Consider the following 19,492-nt stretch of genomic DNA (forward strand, 5'->3'; position numbering starts at 1 on the left):
ATAATTAGGGGAATGAAGGACATCAGCTATGAGGAAAGACTACAGGCATTGAACTTATTCTCTCTGGAGAAAAGACGATTGAGGGGGGATATGATATCAATGTACAAATACTGTACTGGCGACCCTAGCATAGGGAACAAACTATTCAGAGAAAGGGAATACAATAAGACACGTGGCCACTCACTAAAACTAGAGGAAAAACTGTTTAACCTTAAAATATGTAAAGGGTTCTTTACTCTCAGAGCATTAAGGATGTGGAATTCTCTTCCACAAGCAGTAGTATCAGCAGGGAGTATCAATAGATTCAAAAAACTATTCGATGGGCACCTTACAGACCACAACATACCTGGGTATACAATGTACGGTTAACAGCAAACACACACACACACATCATGGGTTGAACTGGATGGACTGATGTCTTTTTTCAACCTCACAAACGATGTAATTTCTGAGGGTTAACATTGAAGTCTATGGCCCTCAAGTTGCATGAAAGTCGGACCAAAGTAATGCATGGCCCCTTTTACTCTTGTACGACCTAAAAGTCTTTCAATTTTTTGCACCAATTTTGACTGGACTTAAAGCAATGCCTGAATAATCTTGAGGTCTATGTACCTCAAAATGCATCAAAGTCGGACCAAAGTAGTGCAGGGACAACTTTGAAGGCACTGCGACTTGAAGGCACAGATATCTGAACAGTACTCATTGGAAATCATGGAGTACGACTTGTCATGCAACTATGCAGTCCCAAGTCGCAGGATAAGTCGCACAAGTGTGAAAGGGGCCTAAGTCGCGCATATATGAATGTTATCATTGGAGAACATAGGAAACGACTTGTCATGCAACTTTGATGTCTAAAGTTGCATGACAAGTCGCACAAGTGTGAATATATGTTAATGCATATAACACAACTAGCTATTCCATATCATTGGAGCCCTCCTCAATATTCCATCTCATTGATCTAATATTATCAGGAGATCAAAAAGGCAACACTGCCTAAATCCAAATGTGTGCCACTTGTTTGTTATATTTCCTCCACTGGCTGTCCAAATCTTGGATTTTTGACCAGTGTTCAGCTGCAGCCTTGTGCCGTTCACAGTCAAACCATACAACAGATTTACTGGTCAATTCAAGGGTTTCCACAACTGCTGAGAACATTATTTCACATATGGAGAAGCATATACAGTATGAGCCTATCACCCCTGATCTCCAGGGGACTTTAGTTATCTCCATTAGTTCCTACTATGTTTAATTCATCAATCCTAGTTATGCTTTCCGTTGAGGTCTTGTGGTGTCTGTGCTCAAGTTCTTCATGGTGTACCATGCTAAATATTCCCCCTGAATTAAAGGATTAAGCAACACTCCCCTTCCAATTTCGTTATAACATTAACCCCTTCCTTGGTGTTTTCATACAGGGGAAATAAGGGATTGCAGTTACTAACAAAATCTTAACTTTAAATAACATAACAGCTGTGATATTTACATCCACACCTTTCAAAATGTTTTCACCTCAATAGAGAAATGGCTGCTTTTTAAAAACAAGGGGGTTTATTTACAAACCCGATTCCAAAAAAGTTGGGACACTGTACAAATTGTGAATAAAAACAGAATGCAATGACGTGGAAGTTTCAAATTTCAATATTTTATTCAGAATACAACATAGATGACATATCAAATGTTTAAATTGAAAATAAATGTAAAGTTTTAAGGGAAAAATACGTTGATTTTAAATTTCATGGCATCAACACATCTCAAAAAAGTTGGGACAAGGCCATGTTTACTACTGTGTGGCATCCCCTCTTCATTTTATAACAGTCTGCAAATGTCTGGGGACTGAGGAGACAAGTTGCTCAAGTTTAGGAATAGGAATTTTGTCCCATTCTTGTCTAATACAGGCTTCTAGTTGCTCAACTGTCTTAGGTCTTCTTTGTCGCATCTTCCTCTTTATGATGCACCAAATGTTTTCTATGGGTGAAAGATCTGGACTGCAGGCTGGCCATTTCAGTACCCGGATCCTTCTTCTAAGCAGCCATGATGTTGTAATTTATGCAGTATATGGTCTGGCATTGTCATGTTGGAAAATGTAAGGTCTTCCCTGAATGAGATGATGTCTGGATGGGAGCATATGTTTTTCTAGAACTTGGATATATCTTTCAGCATTGATGGTGCCTTTCCAGATGTGTAAGCTGCCCATGCCACACGCACTCATGCAACCCCATACCATCAGAGATGCAGGCTTCTGAACTGAGCGCCGATAACAACTTGGGTTGTCCTTGTCCTCTTTAGTCCGGATGACATGGCAACACAGTTTTCCAAAAGGAACTTCAAAATTTGATTCGTCTGACCACAGGACAGTTTTCCACTTTGCCACAGTACATTTTAAATGAGCCTTGGCCCAGAAAAAATGCCTGCGCTTCTGGATCATGTTTAGATATGGCTTCTTTTTTGGCCTATAGAGTTTTAGCCGGCCTTGGAGAATGGCACGGTGGATTGTGTTCACTGACAATGTTTTCTGGAAGTATTCCTGAGCCCATGTTGTGATTTCCATTACAGTAGCATTCCTGTATGTGATGCAGTGCTGTCTAAGGGCCTGAAAATCACAGGCATCCAGTATGGTTTTTCGGCCTTGACCCTTACGCACAGAGATTGTTCCAGATTGTCGGAATCTTTGGATGATATTATGCACTGTAGATGATGATAACTTCAAACTCTTTGCAATTTTTCTCTTTCTGATATTGTTCCACTCTTTTTTGCCGCAGCATTGGGGGAAATTGGTGATCCTCTGCCCATCTTGACTTCTGAGAGACACTTCCACTCTGAGAGGCTCTTTTTATACCAAATTATGTTGCTAATTGACCTAATAAGTTGCAAATTGGTCCTCTCGCTGTTCTTAATATGTACATTTAACTTTTCCGGTCTCTTATTGCTACCTGTCCCAACTTTTTTGGAATGTGTAGCTCTCATGAAATCCAAAATGAGCCAATATTTGGCATGACATTTCAAAATGTCTCACTTTCAACATTTGATATGTTATCTATATTATATTGTGAATAAAATATACGTTTATGAGATTTGTAAATTAGTCCATTCCTTTTTTACTCACAATATGTACAGTGTCCCAACTTTTTTGGAATTGGGTTTGTACTAAAGGCAAATCCATTGTGCACTACTAGTGTACTTACTGCAAGTGCACTTGGAAGTGCAGTTCTGTAGATTTAAGGGGAAGCTCTGAAATGAGGCGAGGTTCTGCTGATTTCTATCATCCAATCATGTGCAAGCTAAAATGCTGTTATTTTACTTGCATGTCCCCCTCGAATCTACAGCGACTGCACTTGCAGTGCACATGTAGTGCAAAGTGGATTTGCCTTTAGTAAATAAAACCCAGGGTGTCTAAATTATATATTTAAAACAGTTCCTCCTGCAGGACTATTTTAGGTGTAGCACTGCCCCCTGAGGACTGATGGATAACACACTCTCGGGTCCCCTTTGGTTACCGTTAGCATTACTGGCATTCACAGATTAACACTTTACTTCTTGGCTCAGTCAATGATCAGTCCAGGGGTATATAGTTGCCCTTGATCACGGGCATCCAGTATGGTTTTCCGGCCTTGACCCTTACTCACAGAGATTGTTCCAGATTCTCTGAATCTTTGGATGATATTATGCACTGTAGATGATGATAACTCCAAACTCTTTGCAATTTTTCTCTGAGAAACTCCTTTCTGATATTGCTCCACTATTTTTCGCCGCAGCATTGGGGGAATTGGTGATCTTTTTTATACCCAATCATGTTGCCAATTTACCTAATAAGTTGCAAATTGGTCCTCCAGCTGTTTCTTATATGTACATTTAACTTTTCCGGCCTCTTATTGCTACCTGTCCCAACTTTTTTGGATTGTGTAGCTCTCATGAAATCCAAAATGAGCCAACATTTGGCATGACATTTCAAAATGTCTCACTTTCAACATTTGATATGTTATCTATATTATATTGTGAATAAAATATAAGTTTATGAGATTTGTAAATTAGTCCACTCCTTTTTTACAATCTGTACAGTGTCCCAACTTTTTTGGATTTGGGTTTGTATGCCCCTGGTCCTTCTATTTATAACCTGACCATCTAAAATGGCTAAAATGCTCATTGCTGAGGGGAATCCTATCAACATCTTGTGGATGAAAATCAGAACTACAAGGCAATCACTTATTTATTGCTCATATTCCAAATATCATTGTCCTGTACATATATACAAATCCTTTTGAACAAAAAGGGATCAGAAGTAAATGTGGATTATTTTCCTTTCCTAAATATCAATATTAAATATTATTAGACAAGGCTATCAGACTATCGATAAATCCAAAGATTTCTAGTCATGTACAAAAGGGAGAAATGTGAAGCCCTCATTAAGGCAAGATGGCGCTCGAGAATTGAGAAGGAAGATCCACCTTGCTTCCTATTTTATTAGATGTTTATCCAGTTCACTGTTCCTTGGTACCAATTGAAATTGTTTTATGGCCCAGAATTTTACTACCTCAGCTTTACCACCATGTATTTCACACACATGCCTAGCAATTGGTCTATCTCTTTTTTGTGCAATGTCATTGACATACTCCAATACTCTGCGTCTAAATTGATGGATTGTCTTCCCCACATATAAAAATGGGCATTGGCATTTCATAACATAAATGGTTCCCTCTGTACTACAATTGAAGAATGATTGTATTTTAATAAATTCTCCATTTTTGAGACTTTCAAATTCTTTAACAGTGGGAATATAAGGGCACGCCTTGCAGTTACCTAATGGTGTTTCCACCAAGCTCACCATGCTCTGACCGTCAGGCTTTGTACACATGGGTGGCCAGGGGCAGTAAAAGCAGGTGGTTAAACAACTGCAAACGTCCTGCTTTGCTTTGTGGCCACGCAAAAATTAAATCACCTGTCTCATTCCAACAGTAGCACCGCCAAATGTCACTCAAGTGAATGAGTCGACACCTGGCCTCCTCACCCAGTTTGAACCCTGAAATGTCTGCATGTATTACACATAGTTGTGTCCTGGGCTTTTCAGACTTTTAAACAGAGGTTGTGGAGGCCCCATATTGCTTCCTAGCTACCAGTCAGCCGCCTTCCGAAAAGCAATCTATCATGGGTGGTAAAGGCTACCGTTTGTGTGAAAGACACTTATTTTTCCTTTCAGGTTTTAGCTCAAGTGCTAGTAAATTCCTCTAGACCCCCCCCCCCCCCAAAAAAAAAAAAAAAACAGGGATCTCAAACATCAAGGAAATCACCCCACAGTATACTGTTCCATGTCTGCATAGTGAGGAGGAACTCTCAACAACCACCCTGATAACCTTGTATGGTTTACATACACATTTCACCTATGTGTATCATAATTTTATACTGTCAGCACAGTTTTTGATGCTGTGCAGTTTTTTGATGCTGTACATAACATAGGAACTTGAAAGCATTTCATTGATTGTAAACCATGCAAGATGAATACAGATGAAAATTCCAGAGGCTGCCTCCCTTTTTATGTTGTAAGCGTAAGGGTGGATCTATCCTAACATTAGCTAATTTCGAGGACATGCGTCTTGTTCTTGCTACTTCATGTGTCATATATTATTTCATGCCTAATTTCTCAGGTTTTGTCTGAAAGTAGAATGCATTTTATAGGTTAAACATGCATAATTGAAGCCCAGCTGAAGGGTTCTTTGTGCTTTGACAAGTCTTTCTCTTCTGTTACCTTCCATAAAATGAGACGTCTTCCTCACCACCTCCAAAGTGGAGGTTTAATTTGGATACATTTATCTCCTATGGGCACTCAACAAATCACTGCCGAGAATGTATGTGACAATGCTTTTATCTCTTCCATTGTCTTCTAGCAGTGAAATGTTTACAGCAGGTTGTCTAGTACAGTATAAAAATATTTCATGCAAAATATATTTAAAGGGAACCTCCAAGCTGTGGTGCAAAGCAGTATGCCTCAGACAAATTTATGTTTATATACAGTATATATATATATATATATATATATATACATTTAAGGAACAAATTACCTGAATGTACATTATGTCACCGGTTAACATGCATTTCATTAAAGGAGAAGTACATCCAAAGCACGTTTGGCTGTACTTCTCCTGTGGATCACAGGAGTGCAGTTTGTTCTGCATTCCTGTGGCTGTTTTCAGCAGACAGCGGGCTGGGCTGAATCCCGCTTTTGGCTTAAGCCACAGAGCAGAGACAGGCTATCGAAGGATCACAACCTTATAGTTGGGATCTGCCCAGAACCCTGGACCAGCATCGGCTCAGCCTCTCAGGGAGCTGCTGAGGGCTTGGGCCGGCTGCTCTCACCCCCGCCACAGTCCAATGTTCCTGAGAGCGTGGGGCTGTGGGGTGGCAGAGCAGACAGCGGTGACTGACAGTCACCAGCTCTCTGCTCACGGAGCACTGAGTGACCAGAGTTATTTGATCTTACAGACTGCAGGGGACAGATGCAGCATCAGGCCGTTGCTGTGTTCACCCAGGTGTGTATGATTCTTAAAAAAAAAAACATTCCCGAACTTCTTTTAAGGCAGCCAATCCAAATCAATGTGTATCGGCTGCACCAAAACATCCCAAAAAATTGGTAAGTCACAACATTTTGCCACCATGCACTGCAATGTACTATGGTAGGATGCTATGCGTTGTAGCATGTTGTATGTCTGTTACCTTTTTGTGTTGGGGTGCTATTCAAAGTAAATAGCACTGCAATGTGTCAAGAAATGTAACATGCCTTGTGGTAATGTGTGCATTGGTGCAACACATAAATGTAAAATGTCCCCAAAACCTGCCTCCGGGCAGTGATACATTATATAATGTCCTTCACCTCCCCCTCGTGTTTCTAGGTGATGAGCTCACACAGACCGATAATACCCTAACTTGTGGTCTTATAATAGTCAACAACCCAGTCCTCCTCTCCAGCACTGGAATGTGAGTGGGCACTGTAACATCATTGCCAGCAATGCAGGATCAACAGTTTCCCCATAAGGATAGGGCTCAGCCCCTGGCTCTGCATTATACACAATGATATTGATGAGAGGGGTGGTGACAAGACTTGTTAGATATTGAAGAGCAGGTTTGGAGCACCAGTCGTCACAACCCAAACTGGTGGAGAAGAAGATTGCAGGATTAGGGTATTACTGTGTTAGCCCATCCCTTAGAAAAAAGAGCAATATGAATGAATATCGAGAAAGGTCTACTTGGTTGGTGGCAGACTGGAGGGTGAGTACATCAGACTGGGGGCTGGCTGGCTTCCATGCACCTCTTTTAATCCTTTTCAATTAGTTTTTTCCGATACAGGGATGGAGACGCTGGGCATACCTGTGAGAAAAACAAACTTAAAACAGCGCTAAACACCTACATAAAAAGATTTTATAGATAGTGATAATTATATGTGTATGAATAAATTAGCTGCCGGTGTCTTACTTAAAGTCCCACATAGCCCACATTGTCTATGTAACCAGGGATGGAGGCACCTCGCCTACAGGCTGGTGCTTCATTTAAAGTCCCACTGTGCGATTTTTGTGCGTTTTTGGTGGATGCAGTCTAATTTGACCCCAGTTTTTTCATATACAGGGATGGAGACCATAGCATGACCTGCTTGTCTCATGTAAAGTTCCAAATATTTTATGAAATTAGGGATGGAGGCACTGAGCTATACAGGCAAATTGCCTCATATAAAGTCCCAATCTGTGTTTTACACTGCATCCACCAAGGGATTGGAGGTGTATGCTTCTCAGCTGGTCGTTTTCAGTTTTTTACCATCTTAAGAACATTGCTATTAGAGCATTGAGATACTATACCAGTCATGGATGGAGGTGGGTTGGGGGAAGTTTGGGCTGCTCCCTCCCACCTGCCTCCTATCCATCCATTAGCAGCCATGTGCTCCCAGAGTGGAGACACTCAAATTTAAAAGTGTTAGGGACCGCAGAAAAAACAAGGGTGCCGTGTCGTGGCTTTGCAACTTACACATGCGTTTGCAAATGCGTGTCAACTAAACCCCTGTTCTTTATTTATATCGAGACAGGTCTACCTGGGTGGTGGCATACTGGAGGGTGAGTACATCAGACTGGGGGCTGGCTGGCTTCCATGCACCTCTTTTAATCCTTTAAAAATTTGTTTTTTCCGATACATGGATGGAGACGCTGGGCATACCTGCCGGTGTCTCACTTAAAGTCCCAAATAGTCCACATTGTCTAAAGAGCAATATATGCTTCATCAGCTGGGAGAGGGGGACAATTTTGACAATTTTTTTTTACTGCCTGCAGTTAGGCTTTAACTTTAACTGCTACAATGAAGTACAGTTTAAGGGTTTGTTCACACAAGTGGTGATCTCTGAAGAGCAATTGCATTCGGGTCACTCTTAAGAAAGCATATGATAGACAGTGATGAGGTTCTGTATCGACTGCTCACTGCCTGCTTTAACCCTTTGATCCTTGGACTAGCGCATCAAAACAGTATGCACTGTACTTGAATGGATCGCTTTCCTTGGGCAATGCAGGGGGTATAATTCCTGTTTAGGGTTGTGGCATGTCTACATCCCTGACTGCTGCCTCTACATCTCAAGGGGATAGCAGTTTAGAGGCAGTAAAAGCACAGATCAACCACAGATTTTTACCGTCCCTCAACCTCTAATTTTAATGCGCCCTAAGGGAAATCTGCCCTAAGAAAAAAATGTTAGGCTGCCATTGCTGTCCTTCAATTCTGAAGATGCTAGCTTTCTGTTGCAGATCAGTTACTTTCAACACTTTGTGATTCACTAACTCAAAATATGTATGGGCAAGTATGTCCATCATAAGTTTTGACTTCATTATCAGGTCAGGGGTCAAAATAATAAGGCACAATTTAAGGGTTATTTACAACTTTACCACGTGTTAATGCTATACCATGCATTAATGTGCCTTACATTAAAGCAGCCCATTCATTACAATAGGTTTCCTAACCAACTAACTAACTAACTTTTCAGAGGAACTCTGTATTTTATATCTGCACAAAGTGACAGCTCATCTCCAAATCAGGGAACTGCCCTAATGTTAAATTTTCACATAACTACAGTCTCCGCCTTGTTCTGGGCATTGATGAGGGCGCTCCGCTCGAGTGGTAGTCCCGCGTGCATATGTGCGGTTGACCTTGCCCACAAGTGCACCAACACCAATAATGTGTGCTACTGGAATGCAAAATTTGTCCTTAAAGTGATTGTAAATGCAGAAGGTTTTTTATCTTCATACATTTTATGCATGAGGCTAACAATTCTTCTGTGTGCAGCAGTCTCTCCTAATACTTACCTGAGGTCCATCTAGATCCAGTGAGGTTGCAGCAATGTCTCGGCTGCCCAGGCCTCCCCTCTTCATTTGCTGAGACAGCAGCACGGCACCATTGGCTTCTGCTGCTGACAATTAAAGAGAGTCAGCCAATTAGAAGAAAAAGGGGACGGGGCGGGCGGGGCATGTTCAGGCTGTGGCTCCATGTCTAAATGGACAGAGGGAGCAGTGGCTCAGCTCGGGTGCTCCCATAGCAAGTTGCTTGCTGTGGGGGAACTCAACAGGGGGGATGGGCCAGAATCACCGGTGATGGACCCGAGAAGAGGAAGAGCTGAGCTGCTCTGTGCAAAACCACTGCACGGGGCAGGTAAGTATGACATAAAAAAAAGACTTTACAATCACTTTAATGTCTATCCTGCTATCCTCTCCAACCATTTATGTATACTGTAGAGCATTTTTCGATTTAGTCCACTATGTACCATGATAACTGGGCACAATGCTCCTACTTGGCAATCTAAGCTCTAACCTGTCACTCTGTAGATCAAAGCAGGGACTTTGTCAGTGATCAGTGTCACTTAAATATGATTGGCTGTTGTGGATTACTGTACATCCTCACTGCTCCTTGCACTGCCATACTGCATAAGCCAATACAAGGTTCTCCATAGCACAGAGGCTCAGAAGATTTCATCTAAGCAGTTCAGGGGAGAACTAAAGCTATTATTTTTCTGTTTTGTTCATCCATGCTTCCTCCAATCACAGAGCGCCTTGCATTCAGTGAAAATAGTTGAGGAGATGCCAAGCAAACCACCTGAGTAAAAGTAAGATATGTAGCAAACATAGGCATGAGTAGGGGTGTGCCAGGTGTCCCTGGGAACACCCTAATCACTATGTGCGGTGCTGATTCCCCCTACTGCCCGAGCTTCCCCCATGTTGCCCCCCCCCCCCCCTCCACCCCACAGTGCTGCAGGCTTCCTTCCTCTCTCCCCAGCTGCTGTGGGAGTTGTTTCAGAATGAAGAGTTGGGGAAGGGGGTAGTAAATTTCTCTTTTACCAGCACCTTCCTTTTCTAAATGAACACAGTAAACACACTCACTCACTGTGTTCATTCATAACTGAAGCATACTAAACTGTGTTTACTATGCTTCTGTTTGTGAATGAACAGGAAGCCACTCAGCACAGAGCACTTCCTATTCATTTACTGTCCCATGCAGCTGAGGCTGCAGAGAAAGGCATGTGGGTTTGAGCTTTGGGGTGCAAACCCTAATGCAATAGGCTGCACACACCTATGGTAACAAACACTACAGCAGCCAGAGTTGGGCACACTTCATTAGATGTAAATGTACAAAAATCTATTTTGGCAATACTTTACCATTAACGGCACCCTAAAGCGCAACTTAATGCACAGTAATGCACTACCCTGCATTGTAGTGTGCTGAAAAAACATGGTGCATGTTTGATTTTTTAGTGCCGTTTAGTGCATTGCCAGCCCATTCAAATGAATCAGCTGCTGTAACACAGTGCGCATTAACGCACAGCATAATATACCTGCACTAAAGCGACATATAAGACCGCAACAGCATGAATTGGCCTCAAGGCCTTTTTGAATTATTTTATTTAAGACTTTCCCCCATATGTGTATCCACGTGTTAGAAGTCTCTGGTCAGCTGCGTATCTTTCGAAGTGTTGGAAACAAATCAGAATTTGGCTCACGTACTTGCCTTCCATGGCTTAGTACATGTTGTATGGAACACGTAGCCATTGTTTGGTAGCAAAGCACATTGCAGTAATACTTTAATCCACAAAGGTGAATTCTTCCTTATCTTGTCTGCTGAGGACAGATTTTCACAGCTCCGGCCCAGTGAATAATGTGTTCAAGGTTTAGTGCGGCTGATTTTCTGTACACCCGATAAAACTCTGAATTCACTTTGTGCTTCTTACTTTATAGAAATGATGGTATATATATTGTATAATACTAAATTCTGCCTGCTAAGTAATCAGCAAGCCTGAATCTTGTACCGCCAGTCATGAATGTCTAGCCAGAAGAATTGGGGCCCAACATAGAAAATATATATTTATTAAGAAGAGCCCCTTCCTGTATAAAAAAACACTTGCCAGAAAATGTCTAGTGGCACAACTGTTTACTGTGGTTCTCTAAATATAAAGTAATTTTGACTTTGTTTCTAAAGTATTAAGGACAGTAAATAAAACAGAGTCTCAGAAGGCCATATTGCGCCTGTGCCTATCATTAAAGCTGAACCCCAACCTTACCTTCAGTCTCACACAGTTGTACAGGCCCCTCTCTTGTATTGATATGGCTTCTTCTGATTTCACTGCACGCTGTGAGCTTCTGACTGTGTGCATTGGAAGCTGCAGCACGTCCAATAAAGCCCACCTCATTTCCTGGCTGGAGGAGATCCACCTTTATTTAGCACTTTCCTCCCCTGCCTTACTTCCCCTGGTCCACCCCTTTTATTTATTTTTTTTTTATTGCAGTTCTTTCATTTTTTCATAGATGCTTGGAATCACATGTGGGTCTGTAAAGATAGATGAAAGAAAACAGAAACACTGGCCTAGTGCACAAAATTTTATTAAGAGTATATAAAACAAATAGGTACTACTCACAAACATAGGTAGTATAAGCGCTCATCGGGCCACTTAACATGGTAACACTCCCCCAGAGCCTCTGATAACTCGGGCATAGGGGTACCTCACCAGGGTCCTTGCTGGTTGATGTGTTTCAAAGGTATGTCCTTCTTCATCAGAGCCTTCAACCTTGCTTTGTGCACTGGTGTACAGTCACGCTGGAACAGGAAGGGGACAACCCCAAACAGTTCCCACAAAGTTGGGAGCATGAAATTGTCCAAAATGTCTTGGTATGCTGATGCCTTAAGAGTTTCCTACACTTGACCTAAGGGGCCAAGCCCAACCTCTGAAAATCAACCCCACCCCATAACCCCCTCCACCAAATGATTTAGAACAGTACCCAAACAAGGTCCATAAAGACAAGCATGAGCGAGTTTGGGGTGGAACAACTTGACTCTCCTGCACAGAGTCCTGACCTCAACCTGATAGAACACCTTTGGGATGAATTAGAGTGCCTTGCGAAAGTATTCGGCCCCCTTGAACTTTTTCGACCTTTTGCAACATTTCAGGCTTCAAACATAAAGATATAAAACTGTAATTTTTTTGTGAAGAATCAACAAGTGGGACACAATCATGAAGTGGAACGAAATTTATTTGATATTTCAAACTTTTTTAACAAATAAAAAACTGAAAAATTGGGCGTGCAAAATTATTCAGCCCCCTTAAGTTAATACTTTGTAGCACCACCTTTTGCTGCGATTACAGCTGTAAATCGCTTGGGGTATGTCTCTTCTTCCACATGTTTGGTGTGTCTCCCAGGTGGTTTGTGGCAAACTTTAAACAACACTTTTTATGGATATCTTTAAGAAATGGCTTTCTTTTTGCCACTCTTCCATAAAGGCCAGATTTGTGCAGTATATGACTGATTGTTGTCCTATGGACAGAGTCTCCCACCTCAGCTGTAGATCTCTGCAGTTCATCCAGTGATCATGGGCCTCTTGGCTGCATCTCCTTGTATGAGCTGAAAGTTTAGAGGGATGGCCAGGTCTTCGTAGATTTGCAGTGGTCTGATACTCCTTCCATTTCAATATTATCGCTTGCACAGTGCTCCTTGGGATGTTTAAAGCTTGGGAAATCATTTTTTATCCAAATCCAGCTTTAAACTTCTCCACAACAGTATCTCGGACCTGCCTGGTGTGTTCCTTGTTCTTCATGATGCTCTCTGCACTTTAAACGGACCTCTGAGACTATCACAGTGCAGGTGAAATTTATACGGAGACTTGATTACACACAGGTGGATTCTATTTATCATCATTAGTCATTTAGGTCAACATTGGATCATTCAGAGATCCTCACTGAACTTCTGGAGAGAGTTTGCTGCACTTAAAGTAAAGGGGCTGAATAATTTTGCACGCCCAATTTTTCAGTTTTTCACAAAAAATTACAGTTTTATATCTTTATGTTTGAAGCCTGAAATGTGGCAAAAGTTCGAAAAGTTCAAGGGGGCCGAATACTTTTGCAAGGCACTGTAGAGTGGAGACTGCAAGCTAGGCCTTCTCTCCAACACCAGTGCCGAACCTCACAAATGTGTGCTTTTGGAAGAATGGTCAAACATTCCCATAGACACACTCCTAAACCTTGTGTACAGCCTTCCCAGAAGAGTTGAAGCTGTTATAGCTGCAAAGGGTGGGCCAACTCAATATTACATAAAAAATTGCAGTGCTCATATAAAAGTGAGTCCCAAAAGAAATAATAAAATTCATTCATCAAGAAAAAGGTCCATAAAAAAAGTCCATAAAAAATAGTCCTAAAAGATAGAGATCCAAGTCAATACCTGTAAAACCTGATGTACAAGGTATCTCACAGTTCATAGAAGTTTCTCAATAATAGAACCGTGGGGAAACATGTAAAATAATATTAAATGTATCATGTATGTGTAGTACGTTCAAACTTCACAAACTACAACATAAACAGGGGGAGGTGCACCCGTGATAGAAACATAAAAATTATATTAAATAGTGCTCAACTCCTTCACCCGGCATGCAGTGCAAACTCACCAGATCTTACATTTAAATCACTCTATGATCTCCACTAATGTTTTCCACCCACAGATTTTCACATGGAGAGAAGGGCATAAAAATCACATCGTCAATCAGCGAGATAATCCATCCAAATCATAAGGAAAATGTCCACATTCAGTCCTCATTCCTCTCCCAGAGTACCAATCAGTGTATTGTAAAATAAATTAATTTATTGAAATCACAAAGTTGATACACCATTAAAACAACAGTACCCACTCACATCTAGAACCGCTGCTCCAAGCGGTGATTGCGGCGTCATGACGTCAGTGTGTGTGGCTCTGCCCAACGCGTTTCAAGCCTATGTTCTTCTTCTGGGGCCTCTCAATATTAAACCCTATGGACTAAGACTGGGGTGCCATTAAAGTTCATGTGCGTGTAAAGGCAAACATCCCATTACTTTTGGTAATATTGTGTATACATACATATACAATCCAGAAAGTATTCACAGCGCTTCATTTTTTCCTATATTTGTTATGTTACAAACTTATTCCAAAAGGGATAAATTCATTGTTTTCCTCAAAATTCTACAAACAATACCCCATAACGACAACATGAAAGAAGTTTGTTTCAAATCTTTGCAAATTTATTAAAAATAAAAAACGAAAAAAATCCCATGTAGATAAGTATTTACAACCTTTGCTCAATAATTTGTTGAATCACCTTTGGCACTGATTACAGCCTCAAGTCTTTTTGAGTATGATGCTACAAGCTTGGCACACCTATTTTAGGGCAGTTTCTCCCATTCTTCTTTCCAGGACCTCTCAAGCCCTATCAGCTTGGTCAGAGAGCATTGGTGCACAGCTATTTTCAGATTTCTCCAGAGATGTTCAATCAGGTTCTGGGGAAGTCTGGGCTCTGGCTGGGCCACCCAAGGACATTCACAGAGTTGTCCCTAAGCCACTTCTTTGTTATCTTGGCTGTGTGGCTTAGGGTCGTTGTCCTGTTGGAAGATTAACCTTCACCCCAGTCTGAGGTCCAGAGCACTCTGGAACAGGTTTTCATCAAGGACGTCTCTGTACTTTGCTGCATTCATCTTTCCCTGAATCCTGACTTGTCTCTAAGTTTCTGCTGCCAAAAAACATCCCCACAGCATGATGCTGCCACCACCATGCTTTACTGTAGGGATGGTATTGACCAGGTGACAAGCAGTGCCTGGTTTCCTCCAGATATGACGCTTGCCATTCAGGCCAAAGAGTTCAATATTTGTTTCATCCGACCAGAGAATTTTGTTTCTCATGGTCTGAGAGGCCTTCAGTAGAGATATCGCGAACATAAAATTTTCCGTTTGTGAACCGCGAACGCGAACTTCCGCAAATGTTCGTGAATGGGCGAACAGGGCGAACTGCCATAGACTTCAATAGGCAGGCAAATTTTAAAACCCACAGGGACTCTTTCTGACCACAATAGTGATGGAAAAGTTGTTTCAAGGGGACTTACACCTGGACTGTGGCATGCCGGAGGGGGATCCATGGCAAAACTCCCATGGAAAATTACGTAGTTGACGCAGAGTCGGGTTTTAATCCATAAAGGGCATAAATCACCTTACATTCCTAAATTGTTTGGAATAACGTGCTTTAAAACATCCAGTGTGTGTATACAATCAGGTATGATGTTGTATCGATCAGGTAGTGTAAGGGTTACGCCCGCTTCACAGTGACAGACCAAACTCTGACAGACCAAACTCCCCGTTTAATGCACCGCAAACAACCGCAAACAGTCCATTTGCACAACCGCAAACTCCCCATTTGCACAAGGTTGGATATCAAGTTAGCCATGTCCCGTTCCCTGTCCTCACTGACGTCATTGAAGGTCTCTTCCTCCACCCAGCCACGTACAACACTAAGGGTCCCAGAAAGGTGACAACATGCCCCCTGGGACGCCTGCTGTGGTTGGTCTTCCACCTCCTCAAAGCCACCTTCCTCCTCTGACTCCTCTTCTTCAGGCTCCTCTCTCTGCGTTGCCGCAGGTCCAGCAATCGACGACGACAAGGCTGCTTCTGGTGGTGATGGTGACCACAACTCTTCCTCTTCATGCTCATCTACGGCCTGATCCAGCACTCTTCGCAGGACACGCTCCAGAAAAAAGGCATATGGGATGAGGTCGATGATGTTGTCTTGGGTTTGACTGACGAGGTTTGTCACCTCCGCAAAAGGATGCATGAGCCTACAGCCATTGTGCATGAGCGTTCAGTAACGCAGCCAAAAAATACCCAGCTCCACAGAGGCTGTCCTCTTTTTTTAAATTAAAAAATCTGTTCTTACCAGTTTAATCTCTGTTTTGTCCCCTATCAGGGGCCAATGTATGGAATAGATTTTAGGAACCGGGAGTTTGAAAAAGATGGTTGGTCGGTCCTTTTACTTCCAATTTGGGGCACTGCGCGTGCGCCGTACAATGTACTGTGCCACCCTATATGAGTGGTGTGTTAAGTAGTACTATTCTTATCAGTTTAATCCCTGTTACGTCCCCTATCAGGGGCCGGTGTATGGAATAGATTTTAGGAACCGGGAGATGTAAAAATATGGTTGGTCGGTCCTCTTACTTCCAATTTGGGGCACTGCGCGTGCGCCGTGCAATGTACTGTGCCACCCTATATGAGTGGTGTGTTAAGTAGTACTATTCTTATCAGTTTAATCCCTGTTACGTCCCCTATCAGGGGCCGGTGTATGGAATAGATTTTAGGAACCGGGAGATGTAAAAATATGGTTGGTCGGTCCTCTTACTTCCAATTTGGGGCACTGCGCGTGCACCGTGCAATGTACTGTGTCACCCTATATGAGTGGTGTGTTAAGTAGTACTATTCTTATCAGTTTAATCCCTGTTACGTCCCCTATCAGGGGCTGGTGTATGGAATAGATTTTAGGAACCGGGAGATGGAAAAAGATGGTTGGTCTGTCCTCTTACTTCCAATTTGGGGCACTGCGCATGCGCCGTACAATGTACTGTGCCACGCTATATGAGTGGTGTGTTAAGTAGTACTATTCTTAACAGTTTAATCCCTGTTATGTCCCCTATCAGGGGCCGGTGTATGGAATAGATTTTAGGAACCAGGAGATGGAAAAAGATGGTTGGTCCTCTTACTTCCAATTTGGGGCACGGCGCGTGCGCAGTGCAATGTACTGTGCCACCCTATATGAGTGGTGTGTTAAGTAGTACTATTCTTATCAGTTTAATCCCTGTTACGTCCCCTATCAGGTGCTGGTGTATGGAATAGATTTTAGGAACCGGGAGATTGAAAAAGATGGTTGGTCGGTCCTCTTACTTCCAATTTGGGGCACTGCGCGTGCGCCGTACAATGTACTGTGCCACCCTATATGAGTGGTGTGTTAAGTAGTACTATTCTTATCAGTTTAATCCCTGTTATGTCCCCTATCAGGGGCCGGTGTATGGAATAGATTTTAGGAACTGGGAGATGTAAAAATATGGTTGGTCGGTCCTCTCACTTCCAATTTGGGGCACGGCGCGTGCGCCGTGCAATGTACTGTGCCACCCTATATGAGTGGTGTGTTAAGTAGTACTATTCTTATCAGTTTAATCCCTGTTACGTCCCTTATCAGGGGCCGGTGTATGGAATAGATTTTAGGAACCGGGAGATGGAAAAATATGGTTGGTCGGTCCTCTTACCTCCAATTTGGGGCACGGCGTGTGCGCCGTGCAATGTACTGTGCCACCCTATATGAGCGGTGTGTTAAGTAGTACTATTCTTATCAGTTTAATCCCTGTTATGTCCCCTATCAGGGGCCGGTGTATGGAATAGATTTTAGGAACCAGGAGATGGAAAAAGATGGTTGGTCGGTCCTCTTACTTCCAATTTGGGGCACTGCGCGTGCGTCGTGCAATGTACTGTGCCACCCTATATGAGTGGTGTGTTAAGAAGTACTATTCTTATCAGTTTAATCCCTGTTACGTCCCCTATCAGGGGCCGGTGTATGGAATAGGTTTTAGGAACCGGGAGATTGAAAAAGATGGTTGGTCGGTCCTCTTACTTCCAATTTGGGGCACTGCGCGTGCGCCGTACAATGTACTGTGCCACCCTATATGAGTGGTGTGTTAAGTAGTACTATTCTTATCAGTTTAATCCCTGTTATGTCCCCTATCAGGGGCCGGTGTATGGAATAGATTTTAGGAACCGGGAAATGTAAAAATATGGTTGGTCGGTCCTCTCACTTCCAATTTGGGGCACTGCGCGTGCGCCGTGCAATGTACTGTGCCACCCTATATGAGTGGTGTGTTAAGTAGTACTATTCTTATCAGTTTAATCCCTGTTACATCCCTTTTCAGGGGCAGGTGTATGGAATAGATTTTAGGAACCGGGAGATGGAAAAATATGGTTGGTCGGTCCTCTTACCTCCAATTTGGGGCACGGCGTGTGCGCCGTGCAATGTACTGTGCCACCCTATATGAGTGGTGTGTTAAGTAGTACTATTCTTATCAGTTTAATCCCTGTTATGTCCCCTATCAGGGGCCGGTGTATGGAATAGATTTTAGGAACCAGGAGATGGAAAAAGATGGTTGGTCGGTCCTCTTACTTCCAATTTGGGGCACAGCGCGTGCGCCGTGCAATGTACTGTGCCACCCTATACGAGTGGTGTGTTAAGTAGTACTATTCTTATCAGTTTAATCCCTGTTACGTCCCCTATCAGGGGCCGGTGTATGGAATAGGTTTTAGGAACCGGGAGATTGAAAAAGATGGTTGGTCGGTCCTCTTACTTCCAATTTGGGGCACTGCGCGTGCGCTGTGCAATGTACTGTGCCACCCTATATGAGTGGTGTGTTAAGTAGTACTATTCTTAGCAGTTTAATCCCTGTTATGTCCCCTATCAGGGGCCGGTGTATGGAATAGATTTTAGGAACCGGGAGATGGAAAAATAGGGTTGGTCGGTCCTCTTACTTCCAATTTGGGGCACGGCGCGTGAGCCGTGCAATGTACTGTGCCACCCTATATGAGTGGTGTGTTAAGTAGTACTATTCTTATCAGTTTAATCCCTGTTATGTCCCCTATCAGGGGCCGGTGTATGGAATAGATTTTAGGAACCGGGAGATTGAAAAAGATGGTTGGTCGGTCCTCCTACTTCCAATTTGGGGCACTGCGCGTGCGCCGTGCAATGTACTGTGCCACCCTATATGAGTGGTGTGTTAAGTAGTACTATTCTTATCAGTTTAATCCCTGTTACGTCCCCTATCAGGGGCTGGTGTATGGAATAGATTTTAGGAACCAGGAGATGGAAAAAGATGGTTGCTCGGTCCTCTTACTTCCAATTTGGGGCACGGCGCGTGCACCGTGCAATGTGCTGTGCCACCCTATATGAGTGGTGTGCACACAGTACAGTCTGTGGACCTGTGGCCTCTCACACATGGGCAGGCAACTGCAATATATATATATATATATATATATATATAAAAAAAAGCAGACTGATGTACCAGCCCTAAAAAGGCCTTTTTGGGGTGCTGTCAGGACGCTGTCCTTACGGCAGAGGGGTCTTTAAAGGACTGGAGTGGACACAGAACACTGGCCTAGCTATTAATTCAGCAGCAGCAGCAC

The 19,492-nt window shown here is 42.8% G+C and overlaps 1 long non-coding RNA gene across 1 annotated transcript; it reads right to left on the minus strand.

The window, feature by feature from the left end:
* Positions 1 to 17,077: 17,077 nt before the first annotated feature.
* LOC309549224 lies at positions 17,078 to 19,116 on the minus strand. Its single transcript, XR_014225010.1, has 3 exons — positions 18,220 to 19,116; positions 17,496 to 17,681; positions 17,078 to 17,138 (listed from the first exon to the last, which is right to left on the minus strand). It is a non-coding gene; the product is annotated as an uncharacterized lncRNA (long non-coding RNA).
* Positions 19,117 to 19,492: the final 376 nt, after the last annotated feature.

The sequence above is a fragment of the Pelophylax lessonae genome (genome assembly GCF_965119305.1).
Source record: "Pelophylax lessonae genome assembly, chromosome: 3".
Taxonomy (NCBI): domain Eukaryota; kingdom Metazoa; phylum Chordata; class Amphibia; order Anura; family Ranidae; genus Pelophylax; species Pelophylax lessonae.